Source organism: Talpa occidentalis, unplaced genomic scaffold, assembly GCF_014898055.3.
Source record: "Talpa occidentalis isolate TD23 unplaced genomic scaffold, MPIMG_talOcc4v2.1 talOcc4.2, whole genome shotgun sequence".
Taxonomy (NCBI): Eukaryota; Metazoa; Chordata; class Mammalia; order Eulipotyphla; family Talpidae; genus Talpa; species Talpa occidentalis.
The window spans coordinates 52875821-52895987 of NW_023602073.1; positions in this window are offsets into that span (position 1 = coordinate 52875821).

Below are 20167 nucleotides of genomic sequence, written 5' to 3' on the forward strand. Positions count from 1 at the left end.
ATGTGTTTCATTGTGTGACTTTGTAATTTTTTGAGGAAGTTGAATTGGAGCTGAAGAAAGAAGAGAACCTGCTGTTTTGTTTATAGGGTTCCAGAGACTCCCAAAGAAGATGAGAAAACTTGCCTCCATTGGCAAGACTGGACAACCCAGGAAAAGAAGTCCTGGTTACCTGAGAAGAGAAAACCCCAGCTGGAGTCTGGTAAGACCAACCTTGTACCTGAAGCCTGCTTGGACCAGATGTCAAGAGTTCACTTTGATCCCGTAGGGAGTATTCCAACAAAGCCAACTAAAATTGCTGTTTGGTGTTCTGTCCTGTGACTTTATGCAAAAAGGAGTAATATGGACTGACATATATTTAGTTTACAAATATTTTGCTTTACTATTACATAGCATTGGGATCAAGGTGGAGAGACCTTGTTTTTAGATTAGTTGAAGCAGTTTAAATATGTTTCTTCCTGTAATTTTGACATAATATTTTCTGTTTTGTTTTGGCTAATGATAATGCCTCCAGATGTTTTTTTGTTTATTTGTTTGTTTTTTCACCATGGGCTGATATAATGTTATCCAGAAATGGAGGAAATTGGCCACATTGGACAATGCCTGGTGACTGGCTAATTTCTCTTTCACACACTGGAACTCCAAAAAACAAAACAAAACAAAACTCTCTTCAAAGGCTGCACACTGAGATCTGCACCAACATAGATATGGTGGAAGAAAAATTAAAGGGGGGAATGAAGTGGAAAATGTCTGATGTTATGTTGAGACAAAGACTCACTGTAGACTGCAATTTCCAGGGAGTAACTGATAAATAATCTCAGGGACACACACACCTGACTTATGCACCCCAGATACCAATTAGGGATCTCCTGCTTCTGTACTCCCAGCTTGCTTTATTTATTTATTTATTTAAAGATTTATTTAATTATTTTGCAAGCACTGGGTACAGTCAGAAGCGCGGGAGGGTGAGAGAATTCACCAGAGCCAGAGCGGGGAACACAGCAGACAGACTGACCAGAGCGGGGAACACAGCAGACAGACTGACGAAGTATACTGCTGAGGGGCGCAGTGGGCGGCAGGAGAGGCCTGCGCGCCAAGTGGGACCCTCACGGGCAGCCGGGGATCAAACCGGCGCTGCAGAGGCTGTGGGCAGCTTCGCAGCCCAGTGCTCAACCGCTGCGCCACGAGGGGAGGCTCCCAGCTTGCTTTTAAAGTGCAAGTGTACTGCTGATCAGGCAATAAATATTATGTTGCCTAATTTCTTGGGGCTCAAACTTTGCAGAAAGTGCTCCTCTGGGACTGCCAGCACAAATAAAGATTTTTCCTCTTTCTCTTTGAGTGCTGCCTGGTTCCCTAACAAATTCTTCCATAATATCAGGACCTAGGAAAAATCTAAGATATCAGAAACAAGTCCCAGGACATCAGAAACAGGTGTCTATTTATCATGTCACAGGACACGACTCATTGGCCTCACCAGGCAATGATGGAGCAGGCACCGTAGCCTGCATGTTTGGGCTTGAAGCAACTCCAGGGTGGGACGTTGCACAGTGGAAACACAGATGCTTGTTTTCCATGCAAGGCAAAAGACAATGTGGGCGACTGTGCATTTCTGGGGTTCACCTATAACCTCAGAGAGGTTCAGATTGTGAACAGTGTGTGCTGTGTTCCAAGACTCACCCCCGGTGACCTTTTGCTTCCACAGGTCGGGTGCAGTGTGGGCAGGTACCACTGGCATGTTGGCAGATTGACATCATTGGACCACTACCCCACTCTGGTGGGGCAGCAGTATGTGGTCACCTGTGAGGATACTGCTTCTGGTTTATTAGCAGCTAATCCTGCTCCATAGGTGGACCGAAAAGCATTTTGGCAGAGCTGACCCACCTATTTGTTTTATATGTACTTCTGTTGTTGGGGGAGAGTGAACAAGGAACACATTTTACAGGTGCCCAGGTACAGGAGTCATCCAAGACCATGGGCGATGAGTGGAAATTCCATGCACCTTGCAATCCCAAGGCCGCAGGGATCATAGAGTGCTACAATGGCCTGCTGGAGCAAAGACTGAGAACTATGGCCCCCACTCCCATCTGGCCAGGTGTAGCCAACACCAGTGGGGCGTGCTGCAGACACTAAAGGAGAGGAGCAGGAAAGGTGCCTGGCTCCTCTGGAGGTGTTGCTGCATCATACCGCTGCTCCCATCCAACTGCAAATACAGACTTGAGACATTCTGCTAAAGCTGGGTTTGGATGGCAGAGCAAGTTTTTATTGTAGTTCTGACTGGCTTGGACCCAGGACAGACTATGGACTGGGTATGGCTTTGGAGAGTAAAGGTTCCCACATACTCTGGGTGGTGCTGATAGCCCCTTGGGGATGCAGTCTGAAGGTAACCTACAAATAACACCCTGAATGACTAGGCAATGACTGCCACAGGTGCGTGTTACCCACTCTGGGGTGGCAGATCAGAGGGCAATCTTAAAGGGAACATTTGTGATAACCTTGTGGCCTATTATGAGTTCACCTCTCTTGTTGCATGTAGAGCCCTCTAATGCCTCTTTGCTGACAAAGCATTTGTGGTATTCAAGACCTGGGAGGTCACTGTTGCCAGCTATGGTGCTGTACTCTGACAAATGATGGGCTTGTACACTGCCAGATGGGAGAGCTCTCCCATGCTGATGCCAATAACTTCTTTCTATTTTTGCCCCTGTGTTGATATGCATTAACAACTTAGTGGACTGGGCTTAGTTGTAATGCATTGTATCCAGTTGTATTGTTAATAGTTTGTTTTACTGTAACCACTGGCTGAAGCCACTGCTACATGTGGTGCCCCCTGGAGGATGATGTTGGTGAGGATAGATAGTCCCAGAGAAAATGCTGAAAAGTTGGGAGGGGTAATGGATAAAGAATATAAGGGTTTGTAAAAGGGGGCTCAGATGCATTTAGTCTTTGGAATTTAGTGTTTTGGATTAATTATGAGGGTTCAGCAGATTTTGGCCCCCACTGTGCTGAATTTTCAGAAGGCTGCTGTGGGCTTCTGAAGGTGGAGGCTTTTAGCAGCCAAACTCAGAGAGGAAATATTAAACGGTTTTGCAAGTAGCCAAGCGACTGAAATGATTTCCAGTTTTGTTGCTGTTGTGGCCTAGCAGAGAAGGCAAAGTGATGGAGCCAGGTGTCTGAGATGCATGAGTGTGGCGTCTTGTTATGTCATTTGACCGCTGTAGCTGCTGCTTTTTCACTTGTCTGGTGCTGTGCTGGGGCATCTTGGCAGCTCATGGAGCATCTCCTGTTGTGTCTTCTGCTATCTTTTTGAGTCAGAACCTGGCTTATAGTCTGGCTGTCGCTTATCCACAGTGACAGGAAGACACCATCTTGGACATGTGGCCTCTTGCTTGGGAGAGGAGTTCTGTGTCCTCAGTGACAGAATGATGCCCATTTAATTGCTTTTCTTAAAAACTAAAAAAACAAACAAACAAACAAAAAAAAACTGGACACTGATTTGGGTAAGGTAAATAACCTTTTTTGACCTCAGTAATCTTTGTTTTTCCCTGATTTGTTAAACAAATCCATGTGTTGTTGTTCTCTCTGAGCCTGAGTAGAATTGTGCGTGTGGGTGAAGAGCTCAGACAGTGACCAGTAAACTATTTGGAAAGTGTCATTGGCCAGTTTTAGTGCCCCTGTGTCATTATTTTGCAAGTTATGGGTACAGTGTCCTACACTCTTCTCCAAGGGAATTTTTTAAAGATTTATTTATTTATGCATACAAGAACTGGGGGAGCATAAGGGTTGAGAGGATTCACCAGAGACAGATTGGGGAGCAGAACAGGTAGACTGACCAAAACACATTGCCGAGGGGAGCAGCTGTGACACAGGAGAGATCTGCTGTGCCATGTGGGTAGCTCCCTGGCTGGCCGGGGATTGAATTTGTACTGCAGTGGCTACAGATTGTTACACCCTGCTGTGCTGAAGCCCTTGCACCAGCAGGGAGGCCCCTCCCAGGGAACTTGTGGAATATTGTTGTGTACATTGCATGGCAGCAAAAAAACAAACACATGAGTTAAAAATAGGCTATTTGTCACCTTCCACACAACTGAGAGCCCATATATTGAAATACTATGTTTTCCACCATTGGGACATCTAGAAAGCAACAGATGGGCCTTGCATTTGCAACCATGTATTTGTTGTGTGACTATGGGCTCTTAACAGTATAAAGGGGGCTAGGCAGGGAGTTGCTGTTCCACCTCTCACAGTATTGGAGTCTCTCTTGTTCTGTCTGCCTGCCTGTGTGTATGCCATATCACTTAATACACCTAATGGGACCAGTTAATGGGACATATCACCTAATGGGACCTAATGGGACATATCACCTAATGGGGCCAGTTCCAGCATTAAAGGACTGCGAAATCCACTGAAGGCTCCAAATTCACTTTTTGTCCATGAGAACTGACAATGAACCTATGCAGCATGGGATATTTGCATGACAATTCCTAGGTCCATAAATCTTTCCATAGAGCCTGACCCCACAGTCCGACACATGACTGTCCATTCATTTTCACAGTGGAGATCCACAGTGCCAGGCCCCTGTACATGGCCTGATTGTCAGTACAAACAACTAGAAGGGAAGGTTCATGAGCCACCACCATCCATTCCACTCACTGTTTAGCCCGTTAGCCGCTCTGACCATCACTGTTTTATTTTTATTTTTTTTTTCACTTTTCTGTGAATTTTATTGACCCTGCACGTTACAGTACCTGTGCCTCAGAACACGCCGTGTGGCACTGCCCGTTTATTGCCATAGTTTATGTTGTTTGTACCCCATTGTACAGCCAAAGCTGTCCACGGTACTGGCTAGCCACAGCTACAGTCTTCCATGTACCAGGCCTCTGCTGGGATAGGTGCCCATCCCTCCTAGTAGGGACTGGCCTGAAGCTCAGCCTCCACACAGGTTTCTGAAATCTGTTCCATGCTGTCATATGTCACTGCTTCGAGACTTCCTCCAGCTCTGTCCATAAGGAGAAATTGAAAGAGTGCATTAGGTGATATGGCAGATCTGTTAGGTAACCAGGCAGCACTCAGAGAGAAGGAGGTGTTGTAGAAATTCTGGCCTTTTACCCAGGCAGAGGAAGAATAAGCTGTACTTCAGGAATAGTGAGGTCAGGAAAAGCTTTATTACTCATGCATGACAACCCATACCTGGGTAGCCTGATAAGGTCTGAGCACTTTAAAGACAAAGTAAAAACCAAAAGCAACAAGCAACTATAAACCAGAGACACAATACAGAGGTGGGGGTGTGGAGGAGGGATTAGGATCAAAATAAAGGGGGTGGGAATTGTACGGGGACTATAACTAAGATGAAAATGCATACATTGGGCAAAAATGAAAAATTATATTAAAATATATATGATAAAATTAAAAAAAAATAAAAAAACTTCAACAAAAAAAGAAAAATGCGTTCCTTTTATACATAACTTTCTTCATATTTGTAACATTGATAGCATTGTTTTATAGCAGGTACAACCATTTGCTGCCAAGTCCCCTGACAAGGGCCGGGAGGGGTAGGGTGTGGGGGAAGGACAGGCAAAGAGGGGAAAAAAGCAACATCTGAAATGGCCTTTGAGAGACAGACCAGCTTTGAGTGGCTACCTGACCCTTTTGAAATCCAACTTTGTTTATATAGGAGTGCTGAGGTCCCAGCCATGAATATTTTTTACAAGGTAAGAGTTGTAAGTAAACAAACTTGTTGATTATGCCTGCATTGAAGTGTTCATTGCACCTGGGCTGGAAGTTCTGCTGGAATCTTTATTATATTCATTTGCTCAATAATATATTTTCTCATCATTTCCCCCTTTGATGCCCTTGTGAGTTATTTTTCTCATGGGGTATCACCTATAAACCTTTTTTTTTTTTTTAAAGATTTATTTATTTATTTTTACAAGCACTGGGTACAATCAGAAGCACGGGAGGGTGAGAGAATTCACCAGAGCCAGAGCAGGTAGCAGATCAGGCAGAAGGACCGAAGTACACTGCTGAGGGGAGTAGCGGGCGGCAGGAGAGGTCTTCGCGCCATGGGGGACCCTCGCCTGGCAGCCAGGGATCGTACCAGCACTGCAGAGGCTGCGGGCAGCTTCGCAGCCCAGTGTGCAACCGCTGCACCACCGGGGAGGCCCGCCTATATACCTTTTTTAAGGCACCCTGATTAGTCCCCAGTGGTCGTTATGAGGTGAGATTTACAGGAACCCCAGAGAAGAAGAATCTTACTTGGTTGGCTGCTGCAGGGTCTCTGTTGTAGAAATTCTGGCCTTTTACCCAGGCAGAGGAACAATCTGAAATTCAGGAATGGTGAGGTCAGGGAAAGCTTTATTTCATACACATGCATGAGGTCTCAGACCTGGGTAGCCCCATGTGATCTGAGCACTGGTTTAAAGACAAAGGGTTCCTTTTATACACAGCTATTTTCATGTTTGTTACATTGATAGCATTGTTTTTCAGCAGGCACAACCATTTGCTGTAAAATCCCAGGACAAGGGGTGGGGGAGGGGAATGGACAGGCAAAGGGTAAAGAGGCAGACACCCAGAGATGTCCTTGGAGAGACAGACCAGCTTGGCTAGCGACCTGACCCTTCTGAAATGCAACTTTGTTTAGATAGGAGTGCTGAGGCCCTGCCATGAATATTTATTTATTTATTTTTTAAAGCTTTATTTATTTATACAAGAACCGGGGTACAGGCCAGATGTGCGGGAGGGTGAGAGGATTCACCAGAGACAGAGTGGGAAACAGAACAGGCAGACTGACGAAATACACTGCTGAGGGGAGCAGCAGTCAGGACAGGAGAGGTCTGTTGCGCCATGTGGGATTCTTGCTGGCCAGCAGGGATCTAACCTGCACTGCAGAGGCTGTGGACAGCTTCACAGTTCTGCGCTCAACCACTTGAGCCACCAGGGAGGCCCACCTGCCATGAATATTAAAAGCAAACTTGTTAATTATGCCTGCATTGGAGTGTTCATTGCACCTGGGCTGGAAGGTCTGTTGGAATCTTTATTATATCCATTTGCTCAATAATATTTTTCTCATCAGTCCCCACTTTGATGCCCTTGTGAGTTATTTTTCTCACAGGGCATCAACTGTATACCTTTTTTTAAAGGGCCTCTAACCTGCCTTCCGTTTGGTCCCAGAGCTGGGTGAGTGTATTTCTGAATCACTCCAAACATGTTTGTATAGGAGCAACATTGTTTGAGTAAATACAGACAGATACCTCCTTGGGCAGCAGTGAGCAGGTCTAGTCTTTGCCAGTTTTGGAGCACTACAGCTGCCAAAGAGTCAAGGGCTAGGAGGGTGTTGGAGGGCTAGGGCTGATCTAATGGGAACATAAAATTTGACTTAAGTTGGCCATCAGCCCTTTATAATGGATTTGAGTCTCTCTTAGGCACTCCAGATGCAGTCCACAGGCCCACTACGAGTGGGTTTTTAACATTGAAAGTATGTCTTTTAGTTAAAACAGACAGGTTAGGCATCAAATTTACAACACAACAAGATTGTTTGTGTGGAGTAACACACTGATACACTCCCTGAGCACAGGCCAGGTAAGGGCCATCTGTGGCACAGATCTTAGACGTGTGAACCAAAGGGTTTGTAGCATTTCCCCACAGAGACACAGGACCTAGGATAAGATTCGAGGAGGAGTTAGGTGACCTCTTTAGAGGGAACTGACCTGGGTCAAATATGACTCCCTCACACTGGACAGGATCTGGTTTTATGCAAATCCAGCAATCTGAAGCAAGAGCCACATTAGAGCGGTTGAGAGCTGTGTGTGCACACTCATTATGTCTCATAGCTGGGACACAGACATTTGTTGGGAGGGACCAGAAGCAGCCCAGGAAGGGGGAGACCAGAGAGCTCCCTTGTTCTTTGTGGCCCTTTGGTCAGGCTGGGTACAAATGTTACAGAGCAACACTGATATGAAATGGGTTGCATGACTGAGTCCTCACCCACACACTTAAATGGGACTTATTAATGCTCAACTTCAGGCACACACAAAAGGTTAATAAAAGGTTTATTTACAAAAGAAAGGCAAATGAAGAAATGAATAACTCAGGGAGGAAAAAGAGGAAGAGAAATTTGTGAATTTACCTGAATTTACCTGTTCGCCAGTGAGAGCTGGCGAAAAACCAAGAGCCACGAGGCCAAGAGAGTGACCCCAGCCCACATTCCTCTTTCTGGGCTCTCTGGAGCACTCTCTCCTCTCTGATTCTCTTGGTGAATATAAATACTGCAGCCATGGCCCACAAGAGTAAACAACACAATTGAAAATAGTGATATAACAAAATGCAGGTGCCTGCCATCAGGCGGGAGGGCAGGCGGGCAGAAAAGCCTCAAAATCATTTACCCTACAATCCACCCCCTCAGGATTTTCTGCTTTACAGTCTATATATGTTATATACAATTTTTCCTTAGCAAACATAAACACTACAGCCATGGCCCACAAAAGAAAATAGAATGCAACTGAATGTATAAGAATGAAACAATATAACAGAACACAAATTAAGTCCAGGCAAGGCACCAATCTAATGGCAAAAGACAAGATTAATGGCACCAGCAGATGATCTATCACTTATGCTGCTGAAGGTACTGCTCATGCAAGGTGGGGGCCGAGTCCATAAAACCTGTATAGTGTTTGCTCAGGACATTCTTTCCCCCTAACACAAACACGGGCTTAATTGCAGTTACTGGCAGCTTAGGAGACAAGTCCTCACATACAGAAGGGAGGGTGAGGAACAGGTGTAGGAGGAAACGGGCAAGCAGGCTCATTTTAGCAAACATTTGAAAACAATTATGTCCACACACAGTATCAGGTAACCTAAAGCAAGAAGAAAGCGTGTCTCCCAATCCCAGCAGCCAGGGTCCACCATGGCTCAGCCTAATGCAAAGACAGACATTATAGGAACAGTAAAAATAACAAGAGCTCACACATGTATAAAGTCCTCAAGCTTCTTCCATACTTAGCCCAACCAACTTCCCGAGTGTGGCTGGCGCAGGGATTGATGTCTAAGGCTGCCTTGGTGGGTTGATCCATTTGTAGCCTCAAGCGGAGGGGATTCTCCGGGTCAGGGGCTGCTGTCCATCCACAGGCTGAAGTGTCCTTTTTCTGGTTTGCAGAGCCATTTCACTCCTGAGTGATGCACCCAAGGGGGTGAAACCTGAGACCTTTAAAGCAGTAGGGGTAGTTACAATAACAGCAGAGGGGCCAACCACGTGGGTTTGGGAGGCCTTTTTAATCTGTTACCCAGACCGTGTCACCTGGCTGGCACAGATATACCAGGGGACTCTGATCAGAGTGCAGGTGGGAGGAAGGTACTCTAAGGTGTGCTCCCTGAAGCTCATTAAATGTGATATCTATAGCCTGGGGTGCCCTGTTTTTGTTTTTGTTTTTTTTCTTTTTCACACAAGCTTGTATAAAATGTTCTTAATGGTGTGGCTTGCCAAACTATCCCTGAACTTTGTGGCACTGTCTCAGGGGAGTCTGAATTACGAGATGATCTAGTGTCCTTGTCCCTGTTGGCCTCTGTTAATGTGAGTGAGGCAGGCTTTTAACTCTTTCAGCGCTAGGAGATGCCTGTAACTTTGCATGGCTGGATGCCAGCACAGTCTGTCTTTGGTATTTGAATACAACCTGATTTTCAACAGCTGATTTTCATTAGGCAGACTTTACCATTCCCCCCCCTAACTGAAATGATGAAGAAACAAGTGAGAGTCCTTTTGGTACCTGTAAAGGGCAGGTTTTCTATGATCCCATGCAGACCAGGTAAAGGAGGAGTCAGAGTCCTCAGTGGCTTTTGCAGGTTTTTTGTTTAGATTACCAGGTACACAGTAGGCAGGGTGCTGGGGGGCTGGGAGGCCGGCAGGCCTCCCAGCAACCAGCAGGTCTTCACTCTGGGCTCTCCGGCCTTCACTCGGCTTCTGCTTCTCTTGCTTCTCTCTCGGCTTCTCTTTCAGCTTCTTCTGGTGTCCCCATGATGCCGCCCTTAAAAGCCCAGTCTCAGCCTAGGTGAATCCCATCTACCTATGTCCACACCCTATTCCAGGTGCCCGCCATCAGGCATGCATTCAGGACCACAAGGATCCATCATCTATCCTGATGGCGGGAGGGCAGAAAAGTTTGATACCTTTTATCTTACCCTACAGTACTCATATCTCCTTATCCTCTTGTAGTGTAGATGCAGCTTAGCATTACTGTTAATCTTAATTTTTAATTTTATGACCTTACCTGTAATTGTGAGCATTTTTTCAGGAACAAACAAGAAAACACTGGACTCTTTTTCACCACTGGGCACTGTAACAGTGGATGAGCTTGTCATGGATGAGCAAGCCAAGTGTAGAAACAAAAAAGAGTTGGCAGTTTCAAACGTAGTAGCATAGCATTAAGAAGATAGTATGAAGCTTGCCTTTTCCCTTATCTTTAAAAACACACTTAACTTCACATAGGTCCTTTAATGGTGACCCCTTTACCACCGTGCTGTGATGGTGCACTTCCCATTTTACATGAGCCCATCTAGTCTGTCATGTTGTCACATGATCAGCTCTCAGAAGCATTGTCTAAATTTAATGTTTGTTTGCTTTTGGTGAGTTCTGAAATACTAACATTTGTGTATTGGTATTAGTTACAGGAAAACAAGCATAACCACAGACTTTATCATTACAAAATTTGCTGAATCCAGAGCAGAGCACAAGTCTGAAGAGATATTGACTGCAAAGTCCTTGCCATAAATCAAGGCAAAAAGTTGTGCCCCTCATGCGTACCTGTGGACTTCTAGTGAGTCCTGGACCTGAGATGCGACGGTGAGGGAAATCAGACATGTGGGACTGTCATGTCCAGCATGAAGTAAATCTTTATTTTCTTAGTGCTCATTATATACTATTTTAACTGCAGCAGGTGTAACAGCAAAGCATACCATATACTGACAACACATATGAATGATTTGTCTACTTTCTTACTATTACCTATTTACTTCAGACAGTAGGGTACCAGGTGGTTAGTTCTCACGCACATAATCTTTTCGTCCCCTAGCCAGAGCTTGGGAATTTTGCTCATTATTTTTGTTATTCTAAGACTGTGAAGATGGAGAGGCCTGACTCCATGCAGGTCACTTTCGGGCACTCAACACCAGGTCCTGTCACCCAGAGGTTTTCCTCCGAGACGCATGTATTTTCACATGCCTTAGGAACTCAGGTCAAAGCCCTTCTGTTCACTGCACAGGGTCTCTCCCAACACATACCATTCTGCTTAGAGAGTGCCAGATTCCTTGGCAGCATAACCTGTCCTTCAGGTGTTTTCCTGCAAGAACATACTGGATTTGGGCATGTGTCAGCCACTTTTGTGACTGGGTGACTGTTGGGCACAGCTGTGGACTTTGTACCTCCCTGAGATCTGGCTTTTACAGTGGCCATGTCCTAGCCACCAGTCTCCATGAATCTAAGGTGTTACACTGGTGGTGCTGGGGGCAAAGGGGGAGCCATGGCAGTTGCCTTTACCTCGGGGCTCAAACATTAATTATTTTTGTCACTGCTCCTCTCCTGGGTGCAGCGGGCCACCATACCTGACAGTTTTAGCTGCACACAACACCCGCCACCATTGTTCATCAAGCAGTCTCTATCAGATTTGTTTAAGTGGGTTTGGGGAGTAGGGAGCGTGGCTATGGGAGAAAGAGTGGCATGGTTTTGTTTAAGGAACTGTACAGCACAACTGTAAAGACAGTTGGAAATCCAGACAGTTGAATTGAGAACATCCCAATTGTGAGAGAGCATAGATTTTTGAATCCTGCTACTGCTGGCCAGCTATGAAAGCCATTTGCACAGAGTTTTGTCTTTTAGCAGCTATCTTGTCTTTGTCTTTGTCTTTAAATGCTTACTAGGGGGACTGGTGAGTTTTGCATTAGCTAGGGCCTGAAACATAGGTCATCAGTAGCCAAGAAACTGGTAGGAGGCAGGGCATTGCCATGGCTACACAAACTAGGTTAGGGCTTTCAAATTGGCACCATCTTCTTTTTGTTTTGTATGTGCAGAGATTAGAGAGCCCGCAGCTGGCAGCCAGCCCTAGTGTGGAAACATGTCCCAATGTCTGTTATCCTCAAAAGACAACTTTTATATTTTAGTCCAAATAATGACCTATTATTCTTCAGCTCCAATTTTGTTTTCTGCAGGGTGAAAGCCTAGGTACCATATGTGTGATAGGCGTATTTATGTCCTTTTAAAAACTTGGTACCCTGAATTCACTAGAAGTTTGGGGAGTACTTTTGTTTTGATAAGGCAGCGGCCATTTTTGTGGACCCAGGCAGAGGCAAAAAGCACTGCTCTTTGTTTCAAACCCAGGCAGGTAAAGGGTGCACTATTTTGAAACTACAGGGTGGAGAAAAACAGTCACTTTATTAACTGCATGTAGGTCCTGAGCTGATTTATAATTATTATAGTTATTTGTACAGGAAGGGGAGGGGTGCTTTTACTAAAATTGACACTTTACCAAAGTATCAACATTTTTTTGTCGAGTTAGGCATTTTGAATGTCCCTCTGAGTGTTTGAAAGGAAGCAGGTACTGGTGCTATTTCTGTGGCACAGGTTATGAATTAAATCCACAATAACAGGAGTTCTTTTAGGGCCAAGCCTAATGGTTGCTTTTGGTCCACACGTGAAGAAGATTGTTACAGAAGTCAGACTAGTCTGGCATTAACACTCCTGTGTCTTATTGTTTTTTTTTTTTTCCTTGGGGTGGCAACAGACAATATCAGAAGTCCCCTTAGCTGGACATCCTGCTGGGGATCCAGATCAAGTTAGAGGATGTCTTTTTTTGATATCTTAAAGGTAGTCAAATCTTCCAGCTTGGTAAATGTATGTCTGATGGTGTGCCCTTTTATTTAACATATGTCAGAATGGCTTTTGAATGGACCCAGCATTTATTATGAAAGGTACAGTTTGGTCAAAATGGCATTGTCCCTGGGCTTGTGGGGGTCAAAAGAAATTGAGCCCAGTCCTGGTCCTGTCAGTCTGAAGCATTAACCATTTCAAGAACACTGTCCCTGCCTGGTTTTTACTGATACTTGGCAGATCTGTGCAACTGGCTTTTTAGGCTTGGAGCAGCTGTGCTTCCAGTGTCCCTTTTTTCTGCAATATGCACACTGATCTTTGGCTAGTGGCTGCCTGGTACATTTTGGGGGATGAGCCAGGACTCATACCCCTCCTTGGCACCTGGTGGGGCATTTTGACTTTACATTGCAGCTGCCACTGTATGGGAACTGAATAGGTACCCTATCTCACAGGTGATTGTTTCACAGACTCGGCAAAAAGTGCAGATGTCTAGAGTGACTTCTGCCAGTCAGCTGACACCTAGCACTGACCATTCAAGCTCACAGTACGTAACTTTCCAGGACTGAGTTTAATACCATAGTCTCCTGAAAATCCCTTTTGGAAGTTTTTAAGCACGGTTTTGAGGACCGTCTGTTTGCTCTGATTCACTCCCATTGCGTTCGATGTCGCAACAAGGGAAGGGGGAGCACACAGATGCTTTGCTCTCCATTCCCCTCTTGGAGATTTTGACAAATCCAATCACTGTTCAGCCATATGACTTGCTGACGGAACTGCAGGTAAAGCCCAATCTATCTCCGTAGCTGCAACTGTGGATTTTTCATACACACACCTCTCTCTCTCTCTCTTCCTTTCTCTCTCCCCCCCTCTTACTCTCTCTCTCTCTCACACACACACACACTGGAGGTTATAACTATACCATAACTCTATTTTTGGGAGTTCCAAGGTTCCCTACTTAAACTAAATGAGACCACTGAGGTCTTCCTGAGAGGTGCTAAGCCTCTCCTTCTACCACTCAGGATAGGCCAAATGGGAACCAGGGAATCGGGCCCTTAACTGATCCGATGCCAGTACCAAGTCCTGGCCTCAATCAGCCCTTTGGAAGTCTGGCTTGGACGGTGTTGTGGGGGCTGAGCAGGAGCAAACAAGTCAGAGACCTATCAAAAGTCCTCAGCAGAGCATGCTTCCCCTTCATTGGCTCTCTTTCCCTTCCCCCACTTCTCATCCTCCTAAGGTGATGGCTCAAAGGGCCAATGCACTTGTTATTCAGGGCCAACACATCAAAATGTTGTAGAAATTCTGGGCTTTTACCCAGGCATAAGAAGAACAGGCTGAACTTCAAGAATGGTGAGGTCAGTAAAAGCTTTATTACTCATGCATGAGATCCCAGACCTGGTAGCTCTGTAAGGTCTAAGCTCCGGTTTAAAGACAAAGGGTTCCTTTTATATGTAACTGTCTTCATACTTGTTACATTGATAACATTGTTTTTCAGTGGGACAATCATTTACCGCAAAGTCCCCAGACAAGGTGGGGAGGACCGGCAAGGTGGGAAAGAGGCAGACACCCAGAATGGCCTTGGAGAGACAGACCAGCTTAACTGGATGCTGGATCCTTCTGAAATGCAACTATGTTTAGTTAGACAGGAGTGCTAAGGCCCTGCCATGAATCTTTGAAGAGAAAGAGCTATAATATAAGTAAGTAAACTTGTTAATTATGCCTGCATCAGAGTGTTCATTGCACCTGGGCTGGAAGTTCTGCTGGGATCTTTATTATATTCAATTACTCAATATATATTTTCTCATCAACCACACTAGTAACTGTGAGCGTTTCTCAGGAACCAAGAAAAAAAAAAACGCTGAATTCTTTTTCACCACTGGGCACTGTAACAGTGGATGAATTTGTCATGAATTAGCAAGCCAAATGTAGAAACAAAGATGTGTTAGCAATTCCAAACATAACAGCATTAAGAGATTTTGTGAAGGTTGCCTTTTTTCTTTTCTTTTAAAGCAAGCTTAACATTACACAGGCTCTTTACTGGTGATGCCTATACCACCTTGCTGTGATGTTCCACTTTTGTTTTACAATGAGCCCATCCAGACTGTCATGTTGTCAGATGATCAACTCTCAGAAGCATTGTCTAAGTTTAATGTTTGCTTTTGGTGAGTTCTCAAATACTAACATTTGTGTACTACATTAATTACAGGAAAACAAGCATAACCACAGACTTTTTTTTTTTTTTTTTATCATTACCAGATTTGTTGAATCCAGAGCATAGCACAAATCTGAAAAGATATTGACTGTCCAGTCCCTGTCACAAATCAAGGCACAATGTTTTGGCCCCCTGTGCATAATATTCACCTTGGAGAGTGCTGGATTCCTTGACAGCATAACTGTTCTGCAGGTGGTTTCCTGCAAGAGGCTGGTGGATGAGGGTGTGTTCTTGTTAGGGGGAAAAGGACATCCTAAAGCTAATTCCATACAGGCTTTGTGGACTCCACCCCCACCCCAGGCCAAAGCCAAAGACACTGGGAACTCCAAATCCCACCACAACCAAAGGGAAGGTGGCTGGGACCTGAGGGTGGGGTTAAGCAGCCAGGTTGGTATAAAGCCAGATACGTGGGCTTTGGAGGGGTTCCCCCATTTTGGCTCTCCACCAGCTCGCAGTGTCCGGCCAGCTCTGAGAGTGCCTTTGGGTTTCCAGGTCGGAGGATCGGGTAGGACACATTAAAAACTTTATTTCCCTATTTTTTCCCTGAGTTGTACATTTTCCTTATTTCCTTTTCCCCTGTAAATAAACCTTTTATTAACCTTTTGTGTATGCCTGTAGGGGAGTATTAATAAGTCCTTTTTAAGCGCGCGGGTGAGGACCCACAGCCAGGCAACCCGTTCAATATCGGGGCTGCCCTATAACATTCTCAGTTCCTTTTATCTCTGGGGGAACCTTAAGCATAGCTGTGGAGTTTGTACCTCCATGAGATCTGGCTTTTACAGCAGCCATGTCCAAGGCACCGGTCTATGAATTTGAGCAGTACTGACGGCACCGTAGGCACTGTGGTGGCCACTTTTTTATGGGGCTCAATTAATTATTTTTGTCACTGCTCCTCCCCCGGGTGCAGTGGGCCACCACACCTGTCAGTTCTAGCTTCACACAACACCTGCCCCCATTGTTCATCAAGTAGTCTCTATCAGATTTGTTTAAGTGGGTTTTGGGAAGGATGAGCCATGGGAGGAAGAACAACACTGTTTGGTTTAAGCAAGTGTTCAGCACAACTGTAAAGAAAGTGGCAGATCCAGACACTTGAACTGAGAACTGAGAACCCCCCAATTGTGAGAGAGCCTGAATTTTTGAATCCTGCTACTACTAGCTAGGTATGAAAGGCATTTGCACAGAGTTTTGTCTTTTAGCAACTAAATGATCTTTTCTTTGTCTTTGCCTTTAATTGCATACTAGCCATACTGGTGAGTTTTGCATTAGCTAGGGCCCTGAGACATAGGCCATCAGTTGCCAAGAAACTGGTAGGAGGCTGGGTGATGCCATGGCCACACATCCTAGGTTAGGGCTTTTGAATTGATACCATCCTCTTCTTGTATGTGAAGAGATTAGAGGGCCGCAGCTGGCAGCCCACCCTAGTGTAGAAACATGTCTCAAGGGCTTTTATCCTCAAAAAGCAATATTTTTAATATTTTAATCCAAATAATGACCTGTTATTCTTTGGTCCCAATTTTGTTCTGTGTAGGATGAAAGCCTAGGTACTGTGCTTGTTGCTGGCAGATTTGTATCCTTTCAGAAACTTGGTTTGGTATCCTGAACTCACCATAAGTTTGGGGAGGACTTTTGTTTTGATGAGACAGTGGCTGGTTTTGTGGAGCATGGCAGGGCCAAAAAGCCCTCTCTCTCTCTCTCTCTTTTTTTTTTTAATCCAGGCAGGTAAAAAGAGTGCATGAGTTTGAAACTACAGGCAGAGAAAAACAGTCACAACCTACTTTCATGTATTTGCAAACAGCTGTCTGTGAATACATACCAATGTCATCTAGATAAAATTTCACACTATGAGCCACCAAAAAAAGTTGGGCTTAATTAATACAAAAATTATATTCTTCTTACCTTCAGTTTTTTCTTGATTTTTTTTATTAATACAAAGATGTTCGATATTAGAAAATTCCTTATTTTACCTGTTTAGGTTTAATAAATTGAACCTGAGATTGTTACCTCTGTAAGGTAATAAATTATTAACCCATACACCAATTAAATTATATATAATATATATGCAAATATATATATATTATATTATAAATATATATATATATATAACCTTTTATTTTTCCTAAACGGGACAAAGTCCTCTTCAAAGTAATATATGATATACGACTCTAGATATCTACAACACAAGCTACATATCAGGAAAAACGTGACTTTTCCACAAATAAACCTATATGTATTGATTATAATTGTGGTGTAAAAAGTCCAAGGGGATAGTGGGGTGATCTCACACGTGGGTTATGGATATATACATGACTTTAAAAAGTCTAGGTGTTGGGGCCTCCCTGTTGGTGCAAGGGGTTAAATCTCAGCACTATGAAGCTATCCACAGCCACTGCAGCATGACGTCAATCCCTGGACAGGGAACTAACCCACATGGTACAACAGACCTCTCATGTCTTACCCATTGCTTCCTCAGCAGTGTGTTTCAGTTAATCTACTTGTTCTGCTCCCTACTCTGTCTCTGGTGAATCTTCTTATCCCCCTGACCTCTGACCTACACCCTGGTTTATGTATGCATAAATAAATAAATCTTTAAAAAAGTTTATGTGTTTATGAAATAACTAGTAGCCTTTTCCATAAGCAATATATGGGCTGCTTGTAAAAGCAGAATGAAAAGAAAATCTTTGAAACTACCAAAGATAATTTCCCACATATTAAGTATTCAATAGCAACAGTTATAAATAAATTGATATTAATCTCAGATCTTTCTTTTAAAAATATAATTCATGTAAAATAAAAGTGAATTAAATGTATTTTCTGGCTGAAGAAAACTAATGTCAAAATTGACAACATTCCAAATGTAACAGGATGCCACGACCATGTCTTTATCCCTAAGTTCCGCTCTCCTTCAAAGAGGACTCAAATTGAGGTAGGATCCATATTAGGGTGATCCACATCAATATTAGTTTCCTAAACCTGCAAGTCCAATAAAAGAAATGGAGCATTTCATCTCAGGAGCTGTCTTCAAAATCTAGAGATTCCCTCTGAAATGATCAACTTGGTTGACACATTTATTCCCCAAATAATTATAATGGTTAAGAAGATTTGGTATGTGAACTGGCTTGGTCTTAGTCAGTAATTTAACCCAAAGTCTTCCATTTGTAGTCTCATTCAAAATTTATGTACCAAAAACAAGGAAAATCATGGTTCCTCAAAAGAAGTTGAAATTTTTTCATAAGAAAAATTGAGAGAAGATGCTCAGTATGCAAATGTAACACATATTTGAGTGCCCGCCTGGTCAGGTGGGACTTCAGATCCACCACAGTGAGGGAGTCAGTGCCTAGAGACATTGTGACCTTCACTGCAAAGAGAAGCTGCCCCCTGCCAAGAAGAGCACAGGTCTCAAGAACTTCCACAGGATGCTCCCAGTCCAAGCCTGGTCAGGTTATACTTGAGGCCCACCTCAGGAAGGGAGGCAGAGCACCCTTTGTGACCTACACTGTGAGAAGTCACCAGCTTGCACTCAGGACTACAGAGTATCTCAAATTTCCATGAGACCAAATCAATCCTCTCCTGGACAACTGAGACCTCGGACCCACTTCAGGGAGGGATCCAGAGCATCCAGAGTCCTTCTGCAAGAGAACTTGCCAACTCCTGCCCAAACCAGCAGAGTTCTAGTATACAAGACCCTGCCAGTTCCAACTCAGACAGACAGAGTATGTCTGAAGTGATCTACTATGGGATCCCACCAATGCCTGCTTGCACTTAAAAAGGCATTGTGACTTCCCAGGAGAATATTGCCAGTTCGCACACTGACTGATTAAAACCAGGTCTTCAATCAGGGAGCAGACAAGAATAGATAGAGACCAAATGACCACTTGTGACAAACCACCAGCGACTTACCCAGATAGATGCTCACCAGTCCCTGTAATCCAGACAACCCACATCTGGGTAAGATCTGCCAACCAGTTTCAACAGTGTGAATGACTCACATTGTGCCCTGTTAAATACACAGAATTAGAGATAAAGGCAACACACATTATAGCAGACCAAAACCCAAAACAAACAATAGGTAGAAAGAAAAATACAAATATCAAGCACACCTTTAGGGGAACAATACACCATAGAATGAAAATTTATCTCCAGAACCAAAAACACTGAGATAGAATTTTTCTCTTTTCAGATGAAGATGTCAAAATTACCATTGTTAAGAAAGTAAAAAACAAACAAACAAACAAACAAACAAAAAAAACCAGATCAGATATATATAAGAAGATGCAGAAAAGAAAAATAATGCTATGAGAGAAAAGATCAATAAGCAGGAGATTGAGTTTGAAACGTTAAACAGAAAATAAAGGAAGTGTAGCATATAAAAAGATTAATGGATTAGAGATATAAAATATTGAGAAAGCTATGGAAATTTATTAAAAGATAGAGAAGGAGGAAACAGTAATTTTCAAGTGATAGACATGATAAGAACCAAGAAAGATAAATAGACAAAGAAAAAATAATGAAAAAATATATCAAGAAATATTTGGCACTTCATGGAAAGAAAAAAATAAGAGCCAAAGGTTCCCAGAAGAAGAGAGAGAGAAAGGAAAAGCTGTTCAAGGAATAATTAAAGAAAACTTCCCAAACTTGAAGAAATGAAAATGAACATACAATAAACTAAAAGGACACCAAACTATTTTAATGAAAATAAATCTAAAAGACACATAGTAATAAAGTGCTCAAGAGTCAAAGAGATGGAAAAAATAATGAAAATGATAAAGGGAAAGAAACAGATAAGAGATAAAGAAAAACTAACATATTAGGCTCACATATTTCTCTGAAGAAACACTATGGGCAAAAATAGAATGAAGTGAAAAAATCTCCAAGACAAAAAATGCTACCCAGGAATATATATCCTGCAAAGTTCTCCTTCATATATGTGAAAAAAAATAAAATAAGGACCTTCTCAGACAAACAAAATCTTCAGAAATCTTCAAAATCTTCAGAAGTTTGCGACTACTTAATCCCCACTCCAAGTAATATTACTAGAAGCCTTAAAATCTAAATCAACAGAGGTGTGTACATGAATATCTGAACAAAGGATAGAATAGAACCACAGTGAACAAATGGCAGTA